Source organism: Astatotilapia calliptera, chromosome 3 (genome assembly GCF_964374335.1).
Source record: "Astatotilapia calliptera chromosome 3, fAstCal68.1, whole genome shotgun sequence".
NCBI lineage: Eukaryota > Metazoa > Chordata > Actinopteri > Cichliformes > Cichlidae > Astatotilapia > Astatotilapia calliptera.
In genome coordinates this window covers 76432216-76438842 of record NC_137424.1, presented here as the reverse complement: position 1 = coordinate 76438842, position 6627 = coordinate 76432216, and positions in this window count along the sequence as shown.

Here is a 6627-nt window from a genome sequence, read left to right as displayed (position 1 = left end):
CAGAAGACGTTACAGGTCTGTGAGAGCCAGAGATTTTCCATGTTTGAGGTGACCAAATACTTATTTGCCACCCTGATTTACGAATAAATTCTTTACAATTCCTATTCCATGGGAATTCATGGATTTTTTTTTCACATTCTGTCTCTCACAGTTGAAGTGTACCTCTGGTGCAAATTACTTATCACGGTTTGCCGGGGCAAGCCGTGTGAATAATAATGGATCCAAACTGCAGGCTGCTGAAGTGGAGGGTGAGTTTATTTGCAACCAAAAGGTACAACAGACAGGGTGGCGAGGAACAGAACGGTGAAAGCTCTAAACTGGGAAAACTAAATAAAACACTAACCGGAATACGAACGTGACTTGCAGGGAGAATGACCAGAGAATCAACACAGAAGGGTGGAAGGGAAATAACACAGACGAACCAGCGATTACTAAGACAGAAAATACAACTTAAATACACTCAGAACACAGGGAGATTACACACAGGTGGGAGACACAGCTGGGAGTGATTAACATGACGAGACCAGGGAGGCAAACTGAAAACACTCACATAAGATGCAGACCTTCACAATAAAACAGGAACACACGGGGGGGAACAGGGTAAACACCAATTAGAGGAGAACAGAACCAAAATCGCGAAGAGAAAACACAAAACGCTGGGTCAAAAGGACCCAGGATCATGACATTACTGACCTCTGTCATCATTTTAAGTGGGGGAACTTTCACAATCGGTGGCTGACTAAATACTTTTTGCCCCACTGTACATAAGAGGGTTACAAAATATATACAAAAGAGGGTTTGTTGCTTTCAGAAACTGTTGGAATTTTTCAATTGGCTTGATGGCTCAAGATTTTGCAGCAGTCTGACCCAAAACCTGAAGTTGGGTCAGACTGCCAACAGTTCCATAGTTCAAAATCACCCCCAGTATACAACTCTTTCTCTGCTGTGGTCAAGATGCTCTCAGGTGTTTTTTGTTGGTACGGGAGAACATTTTGTTTCACTTTTCTTTAACATATCATCATTATGAACATGAACTTTTCATTTCAAGACCCTTTGTTTACCATGTCTTTGAGGATTGGGCAAGTGGCAAAGAGGTGATAAGGGATTGTAAAATCTTTCCGTAGGAGAGATCAAATGTGTAAGCAACAGCTATGTAACATGTAACCCAGGACTATGCTGGGATCTTCAGAGAGACTGCTGTCAGTGCTGCGATGGCTTCTCTCTCACTCAAGCTTAGGTTTATTAAAAGATGGTGGCTACTGCTCATTGTCTCTGCAGGTTTTATTAATTACATTTCCATAACAATGTGGTATTGTGGGCAGGATGGTCTATCTGGTCACATGAAAACAGCTCCTCAGTACCTCAGTCCTCCTGGCTGTCGAATTGAGAAAATGGAGAAGGTGAAGGATTGTCTATTTTAGCGACTACTGACACCATCTAAAGCACACCTTGTTTAACTTCCTATTGTTATTTTATCAAGTTATTTTCATAGATGTTTAATGATTGTAGTAGATTATAGATGGCAGACATTTTGTGTCATAAGCCACCGCCTCTGTTAAAAGATGGTTGTTCACATTTGACATAGGCTGTGTCCCAATTCAGCGACCGCACGCTTCGTAGTCCATGTACTCCGTTGACTACTTACGATGGGTACTACGACTGTGTGAAGTGCAGAAGTGAGAGGCTTGTGAAATGGGACAGTCTGGTCTTCGTCGTGCTGCTCAGGTTGTCTAGCAACCATGATATTAACCATAAGAAACGTTTCATACAGCATTGTTTGACAGGAAGGAGAAAAAGTGTTTATTTGTTTGTTTATTTTTTTTTATAACATCACTTTGATTTCATAAGTATGTAAAAACATGACTGTTGGGCTTCATTTCTGTAGTGAACAGTCATTTTAAGATTAGCCAGTAAATAACAATTAGTTAATGTTGTTGTAACACAGTAAGGGGAATTATTGAAAAGAATATATGAATGGGCAAATGGGTTCGACTATAGGAGCACAGGGGTGTGTTTATATGAGACACAGACAACAATGTAACTGAAAAAATGAAAAAAAGTAAAACACATAAACTACTAAAACAATGACTTGGCCAAGTGTTACTTCTGGTTCTCAATGTAGGGTTTCAAAGCTCGGGTGCACCCTAATAACCTGACTCCTTAACTCTTATAGAAACAGATTACACAACTCTAATGTAAATTCAAATGTAACTCTCACACTCTTTTCACATGTGGAGAATGTTCAACACAACGGCTTATTATTCAAAGTCCCAAATAAAAAATGTCCAAGGGGTAAAGTCCAAAAGATTCCCAGGGTGTGAAAGAAAATATGGGTGAGAGAATGTCAGTCAGTGGTCTCATGTATAACCAGCTGTGTGTGAAAGTGTGAGTGATACAGTCCTACCACGCCGCAAGGTGCAGCAGACCATCAAGTGGAAAAGAAGCAAATCTCAGTCTCTCTAAGTCCAGGTGGGAAGGCTCGCCATCTATTTCACTGGAGGAATCCACCTCAGGAACAATTCAGGATACAAAAAAAGCCGCGACCTGTAGACAGACAAGGTCAGAACAGCAATTCAAATATTAATTATTATGTTTTAGCTATAATTGTCATGGTCCGCTGCGTGGTTTTTTACGTGGGGAAGAAGGACGGGTCACTCCGACCGTGCATCGATTATAGGGGTCTAAACGACATCACTGTTAAGAATAAATATCCCCTCCCGCTAATCAATTCTGTTTTCGACTCACTCCAGGAAGCCACAGTTTTCACCAAGCTGGACCTGCGGAACGCCTATCACCTGGTTTGGATACGAGAGGGTGACGAATGGAAGACCGCCTTCAATACTCCATTAGGGCACTTCGAATATCTGGTGATGCCGTTTGGTTTAACCAACGCCCCGGCGGTTTTTCAGGCCCTAGTCAATGACGTGTTACGGGATTTCCTGAACGTGTTTGTTTTTGTGTACCTGGACGATATCCTGATTTTTTCCAGAACGCTCGAGGAACATCACGTCCATGTGAGGAGCGTGCTACAGCGGCTGCTCGAAAACAGATTGTACGTCAAGGCAGAGAAATGTGAGTTCCACGCTTCATCTATTTCCTTCTTGAGCTACATCCTAGCAGGTGGGCAGGTGAAGACCGACCCGGTGAAGGTCAAGGCGGTGCTGGAATGGCCGGTCCCAGAGTCACGGAAGAAGCTCCAAAGCTTCCTGGGGTTTGCGAACTTTTATCGCCGCTTCGTTCGGAACTACAGCCAAGTGGCCGCGCCTCTCACCCAGCTCACCTCATCCAAGGTGCCTTTCACCTGGTCCCCGGAGGCCCACGCAGCCTTCGTCAGATTGAAGCGATTATTCACATCCGCACCCATTCTAACCCATCCAGACTCTTCTAAGCAGTTTATCGTTATGGTTGACGCGTCTGATGCTGGAGTTGGAGCAGTTCTCTCCCAGCGGTCCGGGCCTCAGAGTAAACTCCGGCCGTGCACCTTCTTCTCGCGCCGACTCACCCCTGCGGAGAAGAATTACGACATCGGCGACAGGGAACTCCTAGCTGTTAAACTCGCCTTAGAAGAATGGCGCCACTGGCTGGAGGGGGCTGAACAGCCCTTCCTTATATGGACAGACCACAAGAATCTAACGTACCTCAGAACCGCCAAGAGGTTGAATCCACGCCAAGCCCGCTGGTCTCTGTTCTTCACTTGCTTCAACTTCACCCTCTCCTATCGTCCAGGGTCACGGAACATCAAGCCCGATGCGCTCTCCCGTCAGTATTCCTCCGACAGTGAAGCGTCCTCTCCCGTCACCATCCTACCCGCCGCCTGCGTGGTGGGCGCTCTCACCTGGGAAATTGAGGAGACCATCCGCCAAGCTCTCCCGGAGGACCCTGATCCAGGGACCGGACCACCCGGACGGCGCTTCGTTCCCACTGCCGCCCGTGGGGCTGTCATCCACTGGATCCACACTGCACGATTCACATGCCACCCGGGCGTGAGCAGAATGACACACCTCCTCAGAAGACATTTCTGGTGGAAGTCACTAATAAGGGACATGAAGGCGTATGTGTCTGCTTGTGCCGTCTGCGCCCGTAATAAGTCATCCACCAAGCACCCCGTAGGTCAGCTCCACCCGCTCACTACACCCCACCGGCCGTGGTCTCACATCTTCCTTGACTTTGTTACCGGTCTCCCTGCCGCTTCCGGAAAGTGTGTCGTTCTCAACTGTCACGGCTGGCGGGGTGAGCCGTGTGGGGTAGGAGGAAAAGGACCCAAAATGCAGGCAGTTGACTGGTGATGAGAGTGAAGTTTTATTTGCAGAAGTGGAGCGACTGAACAGGTAGTGAGAAAAGACGAATGACTGAAAAAACCTAGACTGGGAAAACTAAATAACAAACCTAAGCATGAAATGGGGAGCGGAGAATGCAGAGAGACGTAGTTACACCGAGAAACACAGACGATCCGACGATGAACAGAAGCCAACAAACACTATAAATACACACTAGGTAATGAGGAGATGACATGCAGGGGTGGACACAGCTGACACTAATGGACATGATGAGAGGCAGACCTACAAAGTAAAACCGGAAACACCCAGACTGTTTTGCAACAAAAACGCAGGGACCTGAACGGAGCACAGAGGGGAGACACAGGTAGGGATAATAAACACGACAACCAACCCAAAGAATTAATACAGAATCAGAATAAACACCAAACACAAGATGAACCCAAAAAGAAACACAAAACGCTGGGTCAACGACCCAGGATCATGACAGTACCGTTGTGGAAAGGTTTTCTAAGGCCGCTCACTTCATCCCACTAGCCAAGCTGCCTTCAGCCGCTGAAACAGCCCAAACGTTGATTACTGATGTTTTTAGGCTCCACGGAATCCCCCATGAAATCGTCTCCGATCGAGGTCCCCAGTTCTCCTCACAAGTATCAGAATCAGAATCAGACTACTTAATTGATCCCTGGGGGAAATTATTTTTTGTTACAGTGCTCCATTATAATCCAACATTAAGACAAGACAGACAATACGCTAACTAAGAATAGTACAATATATACATATATACATAAATCACTCATAAATAAATAGCTGGAAAAGAAACATGTGTAGTTGTAGCAGTAACCAGTGTGTTAAGTGGATGCGTTGTACAGGGAGATGGCCACAGGCAGGAAAGATTTCCTGTGTCGTTCAGTGGTGCTTTTCGGTAATCTCAGTCTCTCACTGAACGTGCTCCTGTGACTGACCAGCATGTCATGGAGTGGGTGGGAGGTGTTATCCAACATTGTCTTTATCTTGGACAGCATCCGCCTCTCCGACACCACCTTGAGGGAGTCCAGCTCCATCCCCACAACATTGCTGGCCTTACGGATTAGTGTATTAAGTCTGTTGGCATCTGCGACCCTCAGCCTGCTCCCCCAGCATGCAACAGCATAGAGGATCGCACTGGCCACAACAGACTCATAGAAAATCCTCAGCATTTTGTGGCAGATGTTGAAGGACCTCAGTCGCCTCAAAAAATAGAGATGACTCTGGCCCTTCCTGTAAAGTGCTGTGGTGTTTGTAGCCCAGTCCAGTTTATTGTCAATGTGTACTCCAAGGTATTTATAGTCCTCCACAATGTCAACACTGACCCCCTGGATTGAAACAGGGGTCAAGTGTTTCCTGGTCTTCCTGAAGTATGGAAGACCTTCTGCTCCATTCTGGGCGCCAAGGTCAATCTGAGCTCCGGTTTCCACCCGCAGTCCAACGGGCAGACCGAACGTCTCAATCAGGAGCTGGAGACTATGCTAAGGTGTGTAGCTAGTCAAAACCCCTCCTCTTGGGTCACCTACCTGCCCTGGGTGGAGTACGCCTCCACCGGTTTATCTCCTTTCGAGGCGTCCCTCGGTTATCAGCCTCCGCTCTTTCCAGAAGAGGACGTGGCTCTCTCCGTCCCGTCGGCTCCACATCACCTCCGGCGCTGTCAACGGGTGTGGCTCAGCGTTCGCCGCGCCCTCCTGCGTGCGAAGGAACGTATTCGCCTCATAGCGGTAACGTACACCTGCGGGAAAGCGATTGTGTAAACTCATTTGTCTAAACGAGCGCTAATTCTGTCCTGTGCACTCAGATAACAACTCGGCGTGTTCTTTGAGCCACCTGCCTGTCCACCTGCCCGTCTGGAATTTGGATCGCCTTCAGTACTCGCCACCTCTACTTTTCTGGAGCTCCCCCACGGACCCTCACCCCTCCCTCTGGCTCCCACGGCCCCGCTGTCACTGTAAGACTCATACTCTTCCCCCACGTATGCTGCTTTTTCCCCGCGCCCCAATAATTCTTGTCCTTTTTCTATTGCAGCCTCCCACAGTCCCGTCTTCGGCGTTCCTGCGCGACTCATCTCCCGGTCCCTTGGTTTCTCGAGTTTCACACGGGTTTTCCTTCTACCCTCCCGGGACGCCTTCAGTTAAAATAAAGTTTATTTTTTTTCTCGTACTCCTGTGTGTGTTGGCTCTGCTCCTGGGTCCAGCTTGTGCGCTGAACTTCGGTTCATGACAATAATTCACAACTTAGGAATTTTGTTGACATCACATTCGACATCAATCAGCAATTAAAATACTCGAATTTGCAAAAATAAAACATCTCTTTTACACTGTGC